Genomic DNA, 18,326 nt, shown 5'->3' on the forward strand with positions numbered 1-18,326 from the left:
TTTTTTCACTAAAACTGCGATAACTTTAAAATTTCAGCGATGACCTATACATGTCTGGGTACCAAAATTTTCGTTATTAAAAGACCCAGCTTTTGGTACCCAGACATGTATAGGTCATCGCTGAAATTTTAAAGTTATCGCAGTTTTAGTGAAAAAAGTTGATTTTTTGTGGGGCGTCGAAAAACACGGATTTTATTTTCAAAAAATCATATCTCTGAATCCTGTTGATGAACTCCTCCCATTTTATGGAATATAAAGTAAAAATGTCCGGGGAATCCGATAAAAATATTTCCAGACAAAGGCTCTTTGGTCCAGACACCGTCAAAACGGCATTTTAAATTTTCATACGCCCTTTTCATATGTAAGGCTAGATTTTTGAAGCTTCTTACCATTTTTCTTTGAAAGGCCAACTTATCACCTTTCATTTGCGTATAAGTCAATTGAAATCGGTTAAAATGGCGAAAAGTTATAATTTTTTGAAAAAAGTGGTTTTTGCAAAAATCGACGAAAATGGCAATTTTGTAGACCACCCAAACACGGCGTAGGTCACCCTAAAAATACGGGTCTAATTATTTCGGCCAGGGAACCCCCAGAAAAATTTTGAGCCCGATCCGAGCACTTTTGCTTTTTTCCATGCTGTTTTGTGGGGAATTGCTGTATATAAATATCACTTAAGTGGTCATAACTTGAGTCAGTGTTGCCAGATTATCACTATTTGGACTCATTGGAAAAAAATGTGAAGAAATACTTAATCTGCGGAAAGCTTTATTTGTTAAATGTATTGATTTGCAAGTTTAATTTATTATCTTTGAAATTTTATTCATGATACTGCAACAAATATTATTTGTTTTCGTCAGTTGCTATCAAATTTTCATGCAATTATTGAATAATGTTTTCAGGTTTTAATAAATCAGTTAAATTTAAAATTTTAAACAGCAATTGCTTTACAGAAAAAAAACTCTTATACTAAACAACTATCGCAGGACAATAGGAAATAATCAACTCCGAGTCCCATTTATTTATTCATCTCGATGCCTTCGAAGCACGTGCGTCACGCTCCACCAAAGACCACCTGTCAAGACGCGGATTCTAATCCACTTACTGTCATAGCCGCCGAGAAGAAGCGATTAACATCAATTGTTATGAGACTGCACACACACGTGCGAGAAGGCACAATGTTGAATTGGCAAACATTTTCATAAAATCATTAAAGTCTAACTAGGGTCACAACTTGCGTCACACTAACACAGTGACTGTGCACCGTCCTCACGATGGCTCGGGGCAGTGATGATAATAAACTTGAAACTTGCTGGCTGGCTGTGTGAGTGATTGAATGTGAGTGTTTTGTCTTGTTGTATGTTTCTATGAACGTCACTTCCGATCTTTGTCCATTAGGGAGCACATCGAACTATGATTTTGCCAGTGAAGAAAAATTGATTTTAGTTTCTTGAAAATTTGATGCAAATATTTTTTAAACTTTGCTCAAAATAGTTTCAGTTTAAAAAAAAAATTAAAATTTAACTGTCAAAATTTCCCAGTGGCGTACTAAGGGGGGGGGCGGCGGGGGCGGCCCGCCCCGGGTATCACCCATCTTGGGGTGACACCCGAGCTGATGGGGTGACACCTGACTCGGACGAAGAAAAAAATATAATTGACCTAAAATATGTTCATAAAAAAATCATCAAGTATCTAACTAATATAAACAAAACATACAAGTTAAATTTTCTGAAACATTCATTTTAGATGGGGGTGACACCCAAAAGTAATACTCATTTTTTAGAATATGTTTACATAGTATACTTATAATGATGAAGTTAAATATTCACAGTTAGTAAAAGTGCATGTTTATATGAAAACTAAAAACTTCAAAAATTTAATTTTCAGGGGTGACACCCGATCATCAAATAAAGAAATTTTGATAAAAATACTTATATGTAAGGGGTGTCACCCCTATATTATTAATGTACAAGCTTATAAAAAGAGTTAAATGGAAAATGTTTTCTCATAAAAATGTTCTTGTGACAAACCACTCTTGAGTTTGATTTTTTTTTAAATTTTCTCGGAATGTGGGTTTATTTTTGTTTCCTTCGGCAATGTATCAATTGAAAGCAAAAATAATAAAAAAAAACACTTTGAATTGAAAAATTAATAAAACAACTGTTTGCTATCAAAACTGGAAGCTAATAAAAGGGTGCAGAAAACCCGGAGCCGAAACACGCAAGAGAAAATTGCCCTTGAACTTAAAAAAAAATAATCGGTTGAAGATTTTTTTGTGAGTTTGATTGTTAACAATACTTCAATTATTTTATATCGTTTTGCTTACATACATTGTTACTCTACGAAATAAGACAAGCCATTTTTCGACGTATGAAGTTACATCTGAAAGTGTAGTAATGAAATCGGTGTTTCACCGAACGGACTGATTTTTGTTGGTTACATTTTACCGATCTTTCGTGCACGATTAAGAAGAGCCATGTTCCTTTTCGCTTTTTTTATTCGAACATGTACTTTTATTCATGTATTCAACTATTTTATATAAAAATCACCGTATTTCTTTTAGAAAGGTCAAAGTATAACCTAACAGTAGATACAGTTTCAACCGCAGATCCGTTTGAAAATGTGTTTAACATTTTGAACAATATTTGATTATATTTATTATTCTTTAGTATTAACATTTTGCACAACCTTTGATATGATTTTTAGATTTAATTAAATGTTTTAAATTTTAATATGTAACAAGATTTACGTCCGTCTCAATCCCTTTTTATAAATTTCCTTCTAATAAAATTTCCTGTGCAAAAAATAATTGTTATTCAATTCGATACTTTAATCCAATTAAGTTTAAGGTTTGTTTCACCGAATTTAAGATTTTTGGAAAGTAATCTATTTCTCAGTTTTACAAATATGTTTGTACAGAAATCCCTCTTGTAAAGAAACATTTTATTTACTACTCTTTTCAATTTGAATGAATATTGAAACATACATTTAAACAACAAAATCTAAAAAATAAATTTAATCAAAAATTACATCAGAGGAATTTATGTTTTGCAAAACAATGCATATTATGATGTTTTTCGAAATTCAGTGTTTAATTGTAGAAAAAGATCCAAATATTTTTTTTTCTAAATCTGAACGATCTGACTGGAAGAAAACACACGCTTTTTCAATAAATAAATATTCCAGCTAAATTTTTACTAGGCAATAATGAGAGATACAAAACAATCTTAACGTTACCATTGTTTTCTTTTTTATTAAATTGACAGAGGATATTTAAAATTGAAAATTCCTAAAAAAAAAGTATTTAATTAGATTCTTGACTATTTTTTGTACCAAATTTTATCATTTCATAATTATTAATAAAAGATAAAAAAGTAAGGAATAAACATACAAATTATATGAAATATAATTGTATCATCTTTTTTTTTGTTATTCGGGTAGTAGAATTTAACATGAAAAATCCGAATTCGTTTCCTATTATTAGGATTATGTTTTTTTTTGTTTATAATGATTAAAATTTGTAACTCCTACTTGTTAGATAGTATTGATTTCAGATAGATACACATGATTCGAGATATTATTTGCAAAATATAGATTTAAAAATATCGCCATTTGTCAGGTTAATTTAAATTTGTTTATTGTTTATTATTTTTGTTTCAATGTAATTGTTTTATCGAACTTTCCTTCGACCGAGCACTAACGGCCATGTTTTAAATTTTATTTTAAAAATTGTCAGGCAGATCCGAAGGGGTCCACAGAATTATGATTTTGAAATTAATAAAATTTACTTTTTGAATATAGTTAGAATCTTTGTTTCAACAAAGGAAATAATTTTTTTCCATTATCTTCCCTTCACTTATATTTTTTAGTTTTTAACGTTTAATAAATCTTTTTGGAAAATGTGCAAAAAGCAAAGCAATCCACTTTAACGACCCCCGGGTCTTTTGTGGGCTCTGTTGCAAGTTTTTACTCATTTCTAGGCGTCCGAAGGTTATGTGTGGTGAGTCACTCAAAACCTCTTTTACGCTAATGGACCGACGTTTTACTTCCCCATCCGATAGAAGGCGTGATCAGGCAAATCTCGTCTCGAAAAATGCCACCGGGTCCGTCTGGGATTGAACCCAGGCCATACTGGGGTGAGAGGCTATCACGCTAACCACTGCGCCACCGGACCCGGCGTGCATGTTTATTCAATATTTTCCGTGCGTGTTTATTCAATATTTTCCGAATACTCATAAATATATTAGGTATTAAAATGTAATTGTAGTTTCTCATTTTTTTTTATTAAATTTCATATTTTTTTATTTTTTCTGTTTATAAAAGCACTTATTCATCATTTTCCTAAACAACTTCATAAGAAGAATCCTAAATGGGCCGGATTCCACAGTAATCTTAAGATCAGCCCGCGAGACCGGCCTGCAAGTCTTTATATAATTTTAGCAACTGTCCATACAAAAATTGTAAGTAGAGTAAGACTCGGCAAGAGTGCCTAACAACCTTTTCAAACCCTATTATAATTGAAATAAACAAAAAAAGCTTTCATGCCAAAAACGTTGGATATTTGAACAAATATCCTAAATTATGATCAATTAAAAATATAAATTAACGAAACATTATACTACTTGTCACAAAAATCATTTTGATATTTTCACATGCAATTTAGTTGAAAAACAGCACCGTAAATCAAAAAAGGTAGAGTAATCGGCAATTCAATTAAAATACAGAATGCGCAATCTTTGCTCGTGTTGTTGCCGTGCTTCTAGATTATATGAAAATCCTTGTATTCGATTTTTTTTTGTTTTAGATTATAGTAAATTTAAGATAATCAAAAACACATGATTTTATGAAAGAGATAGTCAAAAAATGTCATGGCAGTATGATACAAAGTGCGATTTAAAAAAAAATATTAGGATGTTCTCATTGCATTTCAAAAGCACTTTTATGTTTTTATTTTCAAAATAATTATATAGTAAACTTAACTATTGTAAAGTTTATAGAAAATTACTAAAAGGCATTATTTTAAAGTAAAAGGCAATAAAGGACCAATTCATTTTTTTTAAAGTAGTCCCAAGTATGTACATTTTTGTTGATTTGAAAAGATATAAAATTCTCTTACTTAGGATTTTGGAAATTTTAAAATTCAAAATAACAAAGGTATTTTCATGTTTTTTCAAATACCTTTCATTTTTCAATAGAAGTTTTTTCTCAATGTTTTTTGTCAGCAATGTTATATCTCAACTATTATTTGTCTATTTATTTCAAATTCTGCAAATGTTTCCATAAATGGGCACTCTCTCTTGAAAAATGAAAATAATACTTGTTTTTCGGAAATATTTCTGATGTATGATTTCCCATCAATCAATCAAAAAATCAGGATAAAAAATGCAGTTAACACTGAAAAAATACTTCAGACATTTTTTCTCGAATTTTCCATGAAAATCAGAAATGAGTTCATTCATATTTTAATTTTGAAAAATATGCTTAAGGGAAACTAATTTTCTAAACTTCCCTCATCAATACTTATGATTTGTCTGGTCCTCGGAAAGATTCTATTATGTTTCAGCAAAATTAAACAAAATATGAATGAAACTAATTAACACTTTTCAAGGAAAATTCAAGGCAAAATGTCTCAAGTATTTGGATTCAGTGTTAACCACTTTTTTTGATTCTGATGTTTTGATTGATGGGAAAACATGCATCAACAATGTTTGCACAATAAAAAAATACATTTCAATTCTCATTTAAAGACATCACCGAGTTCTTAATCTTTCCGGAATTAATTTTTAATTTATAAAATAATTAAAAATAAACTTTTAAACATGTATTTCAAAAAATTTAACCATTTCAAGATTTTTCGAACAAGCTGTTTTTTAAATGAACAAATATATTTAAAGCAAAAAAATAAAAATTAAATTATTGGTTGAAATAAAATTAATTGATAGTTGAAAAATCTACCCTTTTTGTGTTTTTTCCGTTTTTATTGTTTTGATAACTTAATAGAAAATTATTGAGCATTTTTATTTGATTAACAAATTTTACAATTTGAAGTTTTATGTTAACACTGGAACACCCAACGCCAAACACCCAATGTCAAACTTACACGGACGCCCAACGGCAACTTCTACTCGCTGGTTCTTGTGCATAATTCAATCAATTTGGACGATTCTTTTTTTCTTTTTTGATTTGTAAGAATGTCTAAATGATCCTAGAAATTTGAAGTAGGGGAAATTCTCGTATGTTTGCTATTTATCACTCGATTTCTGTTGAAAACGCTTTTAATGAGCTGTAATTGAATGTCAAAGTGCTGACCTTGCAACATTAGAGGCACGCTGGATTTAGATGCTGTTCCCCTACTCGATTCAATTTGCGCAATTTGAGCGTTTAAAAAAATCGCCCAAAATTCCGCGGGGCAAAAAAAAAACTTGGAATGACGTTTTTGATCGCAAAGAATACAGATTTGATCAAACTAATTGTTGATCAATCGCTGGAATGTTAAAAAAAAAACTAATGAAATGTCAGTTTACCTTGTGTCAAAAATGTCAATTCAAGAAACCCAAAGTCCAAAAATGTTTTTTTGATCTGCAGTTCTTAGAAAAAAAAAACATAAAATTGTCTTTTCTAAAAAAAAAACAACGGGAAATTTACGTTTCAAAATATCCTTGGGATCAAAATATTGGTGGGATTAAACCTAGAAAGGGGGGTGTGAGAAGGGGGGGAGGGGTGACACCGGGTAGCCCGCCCCGGGTGACACCCGACCTTAGTACGCCTCTGAAATTTCCCACCACTGCCAAATCGTTCCATCTCATGCCAATTGTACCAGAATACATATGTCTCACGGCGCATAAATTGCGCACAACCTCCGACAAATAGGCAACCAACAAGCAAGCAGCTGCCGCCATAACTCCCAAAGTTGGCGACTAAATATGCTAATTTGTCGCCACGCTTGAAAGCTTCCGCCACCGCATAAAAGCGGTCATACTTATGCTTCGGGGTGGTGGCAGCTTCTGCCAAGAAGACGGAGAGCGGAATGCATATCTCCATTAGCGCAATAATGTCATGCCGATGCACAATGCCGCACAATGTATTACTTGGCCCGGCCTGGTAGGCCGAAAGTCGAAGTGACACACATATGTTGCGGTCCGGGGACATTGTTTGTCGGTTGAAGCGTTCGAGAATGGTGGCTACAACCGTACGAGGGACCCTTAATCTTTTGACCAATTCTTTTCTAAATCATTATAGTCATTGTTAGGTTGAATTATTTAAAAAAAAATGTATTTTTAAAATACTTGAAAACAGTAGTTTATGTAACAAGTTGCAAAAGGAGGATTTTTTCAGCACGAGTCGTACATTTATCCAACGAGGTTCACCGAGTTGGATAAATACGTCGAGTGCTGAAAAAATCAAGTTTTGCAACGAGTTCCATACAACATTTTTTGCAATTCCGAAAAACACCCATTGAGAGAAATTTTAAGTAAAATTTTCTTGTATTTTGTCAATAAATCGTTTAAATCAAAAAAATGTTGAAAAGTGTTACTTTTTGAAACAAGTGCTGAAAAGTTCAAGTTTTCAGCACCCATTTCAGTGCTGAAAAGTAGAACTTTTCAGCATTTATTTTGAAAAGTGTTGCTTTGCTTTTATTTTTGGTACAGAAAAGTAGGCTATTTCGTCGTTCAAGAATGACAGGAAAAGTAAGTAGTTTCACGACGGAATTGCAAAAAAATAATATGCGCCCTTGTCCATATTTAGCAAAAAGTACACTAAAACCCCGATGGTTTGACACCAACTGTTATCAAACGAACGGGGTAACTTTTAAGATTGACACCCCTTTAACACGGAGTTTACACAAACTATCAAACGTTTATTTTGATAGTTTGCGTTAACGCCGTGTAAAAAGTGACAGTTCGTCACTTTTAAGTTTGACTTTGACCAACCAACGGGGTACAAACTAAAAAAGTGTCAAACGAAAAAGTGACCAACCACCGGGGGTTGAGTGTATATTAGGGTGACAATAAAAAAAAATTACATCAGGGATAACCTCTGATTCGATTCCTTAGGGCAAAAATAAGTATCTGTGCAAATTTTGAGCCAAATCGGTAAAGGTTAAGGGGTCGCTTTTTACCGTTGAAGTTTATATGGGGAAAATCGCAAAAATGTATGCAGAAAAACATCGTTTTAATATTTTTCTGCCAGGTGGCGCGGGTCTCGCCCAAAATTTTCCAAGTGTGAGATTCTTGTAGGAAATTTAATTTCCTACAACTTTGTCCAAGGGTGCAAAACGATCCGAGTTGATCCTGATTTTTGATGATTTTTCTAGTAAAAAGAATTTTCTTATGTACTTCTTATATACCCCTTATATTCTTTCAAGTATATAAGCCAATTTCTTTTCATCGCATTGCTAATAACTCATCAGGATCAACTCGGATCTTCTTGCACCCTTGGACAAAGTTGCAGGAAATTAAATTTCCTTTAAGAATCTCACACTTGAACAATTTTGGGCGAGACCTGCGCCACCTGCTGCCAAAATCCTGAAGCGATGTTTTTCCCCATATATTTTCGCGATTTTCCCCATATAAACTTCAACGATAAAAAGCGACCCCTTAGCCTTAACCGATTTGACTCAAAATTGGCACAGTAACTTATTATTGCCTAAAGAATCGATCCAGGGGGTATCTCTTCAGATTTCCCAAAATTTTCATTTTTTCTTGTCACCCTAGTGTATATTCGAAAAGATGATCTGACATTTGGTTGCTGAGATATGGCGTTGCAATGAAAGAAAATGACTCATTATATAAAAAAAGTAAAGATTTATATTATGTTTTTTTTTCAATTTAATTTTGAGAAAAAATATTTTCAGATTTTTTAAATCGCGACTTACATTTTAAAAGGGCTTAATTCATATTATTTGTCACAAAGGAAATGATGGTTGTGATCTGAAAAAAAAAATTCGAGGGCTTAGATATTTTCAACTTTTATCGTTGAAAATCTGATCAATTCTTGCCAAGATTTTATCTTACTTTTTTTCAAACTATTTTTTTTATTTTTTTTTATTTTTTGTATTTTTCATAATTTGCAAGGCCATATCTCAGCGACGAAAGGTTGGGTCAGCAATGCCCAAAATAGCAAATGGTATAGAATTTTCTCAGCTTTCGAACATATTTTTTTAAAGAACAATAATGGACACTAATCTTAAATATAAAAAAATGCATTTTTTCTTGTTTAACCTTTTTATTAAAAGCTTAAAATGATTTCTTGATTTATTTGTGTTCATTTTCAATACTTTTCAAAAACATCTTTTTTTTTTTCAAAAAATCATACCTTGCCAAAAAAAAAAAATCCGAACAATATATCTCAAAAGCTGGCTTTTTTTGTCCACTTAGGCCGTTGTAAATATTTTTCAAAAATAATGTCGCTCCCCCCTCCTCTCCTTCAAATTGGTTTGGAAAAATCAGGGGGCAAACAAATTTATGTTCATAAAACTGGAAAATTTCACTGGAAATAGAAGTCTAATCAACTCAAAACAATCTAAAATGCGTTTTTCTGCATTGATAATCATGTTTAGCATGTTTGGGCTGGTTTAAAATATTTTCAACTTTCATGGAATTACAATGTGCAGCACCGCAAAAACTTTCTTTTTTTCTCACAAAAATAAAATTTTCGTCAATACTTAAAGAATTTGGAAACTTATGATTGCAAAACAACTGGTTAGGTGAATAATTCATTTTGAAATACTTTTTTCATTAGAATGTTGAAACCTTGGCCTGTAATTTCAATTTTTTAACTTATCTTTTCCTCTAACCCCTTGACTTTGGTCATACTCGAGGGACATAAACTTCAAAAAATATTTGCAACGGCCTTAAACAAAAAAAAAATAAACTTAGATGGCACTGTTTGTCGAAATCCACTTAATTGCTAAAAAGTTATGCTAAAAAATGTTTTTTTAGTATTATTATATTTTTCTGAATAGTCATAACCCAAAACTTTGCCTAAGACATCAAATCGATCAGAAAATCCCATCTTGAAATACTGATTTTCGAACTTTGAAAACTACAATTTCATGGACAAAAATTTAATATCACGTATTTGGACGTTTACGAAATTCTTAAAAATTTCGTAAGATAGAAGATAGAAGATAGAAGATAGAAGATAGAAGATAGAAGATAGAAGATAGAAGATAGAAGATAGAAGATAGAAGACAGAAGATAGAAGATAGAAGATAGAAGATAGAAGATAGAAGATAGAAGATAGAAGATAGAAGATAGAAGATAGAAGATAGAAGATAGAAGATAGAAGATAGAAGATAGAAGATAGAAGATAGAAGATAGAAGATAGAAGATAGAAGATAGAAGATAGAAGATAGAAGATAGAAGGTAGAAGATAGAAGATAGAAGATAGAAGATAGAAGATAGAAGATAGAAGATAGAAGATAGAAGATAGAAGATAGAAGATAGAAGATAGAAGATAGAAGATAGAAGATAGAAGATAGAAGATAGAAGATAGAAGATAGAAGATAGAAGATAGAAGATAGAAGATAGAAGATAGAATATAGAAGATAGAAGATAGAAGATAGAAGATAGAAGATAGAAGATAGAAGATAGAAGATAGAAGATAGAAGATAGAAGATAGAAGATAGAAGATAGAAGATAGAAGATAGAAGATCGAAGATAGAAGATAGAAGATAGAAGATAGAAGATAGAAGATAGAAGATAGAAGATAGAAGATAGAAGATAGAAGATAGAAGATAGAAGATAGAAGATAGAAGATAGAAGATAGAAGATAGAAGATAGAAGATAGAAGATAGAAGATAGAAGATAGAAGATAGAAGATAGAAGATAGAAGATAGAAGATAGAAGATAGAAGATAGAAGATAGAAGATAGAAGATAGAAGATAGAAGATAGAAGATAGAAGATAGAAGATAGAAGATAGAAGATAGAAGATAGAAGATAGAAGATAGAAGATAGAAGATAGAAGATAAAAGAATGTTTCAGGTCTTGATTGCTTTAAATGAATCATTTTAAATGGAGACAATTTATTATTATTCAAACTTCAAGTGCAGACCTTAGAATCAATCTGAGGTTCAAAAACTAATCTCAGATAAAATTATCAAAAACGAAATGCCGAAATGAATCAATGAATTTAAATTAACATTCAAAAACCAGTCATACTAATGAAAAAAAAACTAGTCTTACTTCTTTAAGTTTTAGAACTCATTGAAATTTCTAAAGTTTTTGTGTGTTTTTCTGATGAAAACAAATCAAAAGAATGATTTGCTTCTAAAATAAACAAAAAAAAAAACATATAAAAAATTCGAGCTGGATCACTGTTTACTCAAATAGCTCAGATTTTGCCCAGAGTCTGTTTCGATTGAAAATATTGTGTTTAAATAAATATGCTTGGATTGGCTAAATTTGACTAAAGATTTAAAGACGGATAGATATCATGTAAACAGATTTGGAAATTTATGTCATATTTTTCGATATTTTTTTTATTTTAAAAACATTTTGTTTTTTTTTTTGTTGACGTTTTGGAAACATTAAAATATTTACTATTTCATCAACCTATACAGCAATTCCATTTGAAAAGAGCCTAAACCGAAAAAAAGTTCTCCGATCGGGCTGCGTCTTTCAATTACGAAAATTTTGATACTCAAACATCTATAGGTCATCGCTGAAATTTTAAAGTTATCGCAGTTTTAGTGAAAAAAGTTGATTTTTTGCCGATTTCGTCATTTTCCCGTTTTTGCGCGTGGCGCGTCGAAAAACTCAGTTTTTATTTTGAAAAAATTATATCTCCGAAACGTACGGTTCGACATCGGCAATTTTTTTATATGTTATGTGAAATTTTCCGAAATTTTCGAAAAAAGTGGTTTTTGCGAAAAATGACGAAAATTGCCATTTTTTGAACCACCCTAGCACGATGTAGGTCACCCTAATGACCAAACAAAAAAATACGGGTCTAATTATTTTGGCCAAGGAACCCCCAGAAAAATTTTGAGCCCGATCGGAGAACTTTTTTTTCGGTTTAGGCTCTTTTCAAATGGAATTGCTGTATACTTACTAAATTTGCTTGCATGATTTCTATCCGTGTAAAAATCTCTTCTTTAATCAAATTTTATCGAATAAATCCTCGAACCAAATGTGAGATTCCCAAGCAAAGATCTCCACGCGTCGTTATAGCGCGTGAGTGCCCCACGAGGGCGGCCCAATTTAGAAGTTGACATGACAATAATTGAAAGTGACGTGGTTTGACGCGGTGATGGGGGACCCGCGCCATCCTCCACTTGGCCGGATCAGAACTCGGGTCTTGTTTGCTTTTAGCGGAAAAGCAATTTGCACCACACAGGGTTCTAGAAGGGTGGGAGGACGCTTTTTCGGTCCAGATTATTTTTTACTATTTTATATTAATATTGAATGACAAAATCAGCTCAAATTATTATGTCAAGCTTTTTTCAACTCATGTCCAAAACAAAACACCTTACCTTAAACACCCAGGTGGATAGTGAATCATATCCTCGCGATGATCACCTGTCTCCGGTGTGTTTCTGTTTTTGTAGCCAGCCTGGCCCAAGTCGGCGAGGTGTTTTTGCCAATCTCCCGAAGCTGTTACTACCGCGGAAGCGCAGATGATGTTGATGATGGCGCCGGGAAAATAGATTCCGGACTTGCGAGTGGGGCGTGAACGTGGAAAGTGTGTGTGCGCGAGTGTTTTCATTTTAGAACGTTTCGAGTGGTCGCAATATTGGGTTTGACAAAAACATCAACATTTTTGGAAGGAGATTCACTTTGACTGCGCAATTTTGGATGTTTAGATGAAGGATAAATTTTATGTTTAACTAGTTTAACTTTGAAATTCAGTTTTTAATTATTGTTTCATCATAAAGCATTCTGTTTATTTTCCCAACTTTAAAATCCCTTCAACAAATCCAATTCAAATCAAATCAATCTCCAACGCAGCCCAGCTTTCCACGTGTAAAATCTCGTTTTTTCCCCTCTGTTATCTCAGTTCTGACAAATGCACACATCGATTATGTGTGACACCATCCTTCCTCCACCCCCACCCCACCTCACAAGAACCACGACGCACACGCGTCCCAACGAGAGGACATTGATGATGATGGCGCGCGGTGACTGGTCAGTTTTTCCCTTACTTTCCATCACGTGGAAAGTCATTTCTGTGAAAAGGCCGTGCAGAGGAAGGAAGGCAAAAAGTGGCAATAAAAATTCAACTCATGGCCCAGGACTTCATCGTCTGGTGACCACTGAGGGCCATTTTTGGCTTCTTCTTTTGCATACGTTCTGCGTAAAATTGTTCTTTTTGGGGGTAGGATAAAAGTCCATATTGTGAGTCAACTAAGGAGATGCTCACCAATTTCACGAATGATTCATATTTTAACATTGTAAATCTGACCATTAGTTGCTGAGATACCGACATTAGAAAATGGTGGGTTGTTTGGGTGGAACTTTTTTCAAAAATATTTTATTCAAAAGTGCGCAAACTAAGTGGGTACTAATTTAAAAAAAGAATAACTGCGACTTTTTCAAAAAAGTTACCTTAAAATAGCTATAACTTGAAAACGGTACACTTTATAAAAATTCCACTAAAGAACTTTTTGATAGCAAATTTGATTTTACATCGAATAATGAAGTTGAAAATTTTGTATGACCAATATTTCGATTTTTTTGAAAAAAATCAGTATTGATGCAAATATTCATAACTCGGTTAAAGATTTTTTGCCCGTTCTGGAAATTTCTGAAAAGTTGACATTTGATGAAAACATATCATAAAAAAGTGTTTTATTTCAAATCTAGTTTTTAGTGACAAAAAATGAAATTTAAAATCACTTTTCTATTAAACCATGTATATTTTTTTTTCAGTGCAGTCCTTATCCACACCTACAACTTTGCAGAAGACACCATATCTCTTTAAAAACCCTTCAAAGATACAGATTTTTAAATTTTCATATGGGTAATTCTCCGCCAACTCACACAGCAGTTGCCCCGACCCCTCTTCGATTTGCGTGAAACTTTGTCCTAAGGGGTAACTTTTGTCCCTGATCACGAATCCGAGGTCCGTTTTTTGATATCTCGTGACGGAGGGGCGGTACGACCCCTTCCATTTTTGAACATGCGAAAAAAGAGGTGTTTTTCAATAATTGGCAGCCTGAAACGATGATGAGATAGAAATTTGGTGTCAAAGGGACTTTTATGTAAAATTAAACGCCCGATTTGATGGCGTACTCAGAATTCCGAAAAAACGTATTTTTCATAGAAAAAAACACTAAAAAAGTTTTAAAAATTTTCCCATTTTCCGTTACTCGACTGTAAAACATTTTGGAACATGTCATTTTATGGGAAATTTAATGTACTTTTCGAATCTACATTGACCCAGAAGGGTCATTTTTTCATTTAGAACAAAATTTTTCATATTAAAATTTCGTGTTTTTTCTAACTTTGCAGGGTTATTTTTTAGAGTGTAACAATGTTCTACAAAGTTGTAGAGCAGACAATTACAAAAAATTTGATATATAGACATAAGGGGTTTGCTTATAAACATCACGAGTTATCGCGATTTTACGAAAAAAAGTTTTGAAAAAGTTGGTCGTCGTCGATCATGGCCGTTCATGGTCACCCGCGACAGACACGGACGACGAAACAAAGAGAAACGCAAAAAGTAACTTTTTCAAAACTTTTTTTCGTAAAATCGCGATAACTCGTGATGTTTACAAGCAAACCCCTTATGTATATATATCAATTAATAAAAAAAAAAAAAAATTTTGTAATTGTCTGCTCTACAACTTTGTAGAACATTGTTATACTCTAAAAAATAACCCTGCAAAGTTAGAAAAAACACGAAATTTTAAAATGAAAAATTTTGTTCTAAATGAAAAAATGACCCTTCTGGATCAATGTAGATTCGAAAAGTACATTAAATTTCCCATAAAATGACATGTTCCAAAATTTTTACAGTCGAGTAACGGAAAATCGGAGAATTTTTAAAACTTTTTTAGTGTTTTTTTGATGAAAAATACGTTTTTTCGGAATTCTGAGTACGCCATCAAATCGGGCGTCTAATTTTACATAAAAGTCCCTTTGACACCAAATTTCTATCTCATCACCGTTTCAGGCTGCAAATTATTGAAAAACACCTCTTTTTTCGCATGTTCAAAAATGGAAGGGGTCGTACCGCCCCTCCGTCACGAGATATCAAAAAACGGACCTCGGATTCGTGATCAGGGACAAAAGTTACCCCTTAGGACAAAGTTTCACGCAAATCGAAGAGGGGTCGGGGCAACTTTTCCCGATTTCGTGTGAGTTGGTAGAGAATTACCCATATATCATTTTTGTATGGACAGCTGCCAAATTTGTATGGAAAGTTATATGGACAAACTAATGATGCAAAATGGCTTCTTTGGGCATACCGAAGGTACCAAAAAAGTTTTAAGTCCAATCCTTGTGAAGTTACAGCGGTCACCTCCATTGATACAATGGGTAAATGTTGACCGATTTGGCTCATACAGTCATGCCTCGGTTTAGCACCGCATATGGGGGATGCAAAACCGAGGCGTGCATAACCGAGGCACAGAGCTTATGGGATTTTGGCTATATGGGAGACATTGGCTTTAATCGTACGAAAAATCATGCAAACATCAAAAAATTATAGTGTTTTGGAATCGAGATGATGTCAGCTATTCATTAAAATTATTATTTCATGAAAGTTTTAACAAAAATACGTATTTTTCCTGTACTTCGAAAATGCATTTTATTTTTCTCTAAAGAAACCAAAAATATATTGTTATTGCAATATGGGTATCAAATGATTAGGGTTTTTTCATACATTTTGGATGTAATAACAATTTTTTTTTGAAAATACTCCAAATTTTCACAAAACTACGTCTTTTCGAAAAAAATACTCAAAATTTCAATTTTTACAATATGGGTATCAAACGATCGGGATTTTTTCATACATTTCGAATGTAATAACAACATTTTTTGAAAATACTCAAAATTTTCACAAAACTACGTATTTTGGAAAAAAAAACTTAAAATTTCCGTTTTTATAATGTGGGTTTGAAACGATCGGGATTTTTTCATAAATTTCGAATGCAATAACAATATTTTTAGAAAATACTTAAAATTTTCAGAAAACTTTTCATATTTTTAATAATTTTCGAATTGTATGAAAAAATTCCGATCGTTTGATACCCACATTGTAAAAACGGAAATTTTGAGTATTTTTTCGAAAATACGTAGTTTTGTGAAAATTTTGAGTATTTTCTAAAAATATTGTTATTGCATTCGAAATTTATGAAAAAATCCCGATCGTTTGATACCCACATTGTAAAAACGGAAATTTTGAGTTTTTTTTCCAAAATACGTAGTTTTGTGAAAATTTTGAGTATTTTCAAAAAATGTTGTTATTACATTCGAAATGTATGAAAAAATCCCGATTATTTGATACCCATATTGTAAAAACTGGAATTTAGAAAAGTTTTGCAAAAAAAACGTAATTTTGTGAAAATTTTGAGTATTTTCAAAAAATATTGTTATTACATTCGAAATGTTTGAAAAAATCCCGATCGTTTCAAACCCACATTGTAAAAACGGAAATTTTAAGTTTGTTTTCCAAAATACGTAGTTTTGTGAAAATTTTGAGTATTTTCAAAAAATGTTGTTATTACATTCGAAATGTATGAAAAAATCCCGATTATTTGATACCCATATTGTAAAAACTGGAATTTTGAAAAGTTTTGCAAAAAAAACGTAGTTTTGTGAAAATTTTGAGTATTTTCAAAAAATATTGTTATTACATTCGAAATGTTTGAAAAATTCCCGATCGTTTGATTCCCACATTGTAAAAACGGTAATTTTGAGAAGTTTTTCAAAAATACGTAGTTTTGTGAAAATTGTTAGTATTTTCAAAAAATGTTGTTATTGCATTCGAAATGTATGAAAAAATCCCGATCGTTTGATACCCACATTGTAAAAACGGAAATTTTGAGTTTTTTTTTCGAAAATATGTAGTTTTGTGAAAATTTTGAGTATTTTCAAAAAATGTTGTTATTACATTCGAAATGTATGAAAAAATCCCGATCGTTTGATACCCATATTGTAAAAATTGAAATTTTGAGTATTTTTTGCGAAAAGACGTAGTTTTGTGAAAATTTTGAATATTTAAAAAAAATGTTGTTATTACATTCGAAATGTATGAAAAAATCCCGATCGTTTGATACCCACATTGTAAAAACGGAAATTTTGAGTACTTTTTTCGAAAATTCGTAGTTTTGAGAAAATTTTGAGTATTTTCTTAAAATGTTGTTATTACATTCGAAATGTATGAAAAAATCCTGATCATTTGATACCCATATTGTAAAAATTGAAATTTTGAGTATTTTTTTCGAAAAAACGTAGTTTTGTGAAAATTTGGAGTATTTTCTAAAAATGTTGTTATTACATCCGAAATGTATGAAAAAACCTGATCATTTGATACCCATATTGCAATAACAATATATTTTTGGATTCTTTAGAGAAAAAAAAATGCATTTTCGAAATTCAGGAAAAATACGTATTTTTGAGAAAAATTTCATGAAATAATAATTTTAATGGATAACTGACATCATCTCGATTCCAAAACACTATAATTTTTTGATGTTTGCATGATTTTTCATACGATTAAAGCCAATGTCTCTCATATAGCCAAAAACCCATAAGCTCTGTGCTTCAGTTAAGCACTGGGCCGTGCTTAACCGAGGCAGCTGAACGGTGCAAAACCGGGGCAGTGCAAAACCGAGGCATGACTGTTTTTGGCCCAGAGTCCTAACAATGCTCAAGGAACAATATACAGGTTGTGGAGCGAGGTTTTGAGAAAAAGTCCCATGTTTTGGGCACCCTAATGACCAGCCTTAAGAGCACATTCAGTTGGGAACCCGCGCCGAAAAAACGGCTAAGTCCTCCTTGCGCGAAACAAGTGGGATAAGTGGAGCGAAAACATCAACAAAGAAAAAATATAATTTTAGATCTGCCACTGCACACTTGTAAAACCATTTTTGAGTTAGACTCAAAGTTCCGTATTCGGTTGTTTTTATTTAATTTCTAAGTATAATGATGTCATTTATGATCCCCAGAACCGTTTTGGGCCAATATGACCACATTGGGACCGGTTCCAGGTACGGCGGTGGATTCCGGATTACGGTCAATTTCGAAAATATTACAGAGTTATTTTTTACCAGGCAAAATAGGTGTCAACGTACATGGTTTTCCAAATCAAGCTCTCTCATGATCTACAGAACCATTTTTTGACCGAAATGGCCAATTTGGGACCGGTTCCAGGTACC

This window comes from Culex pipiens, chromosome 3 (genome assembly GCF_016801865.2).
Source record: "Culex pipiens pallens isolate TS chromosome 3, TS_CPP_V2, whole genome shotgun sequence".
NCBI classification, from domain to species: domain Eukaryota; kingdom Metazoa; phylum Arthropoda; class Insecta; order Diptera; family Culicidae; genus Culex; species Culex pipiens.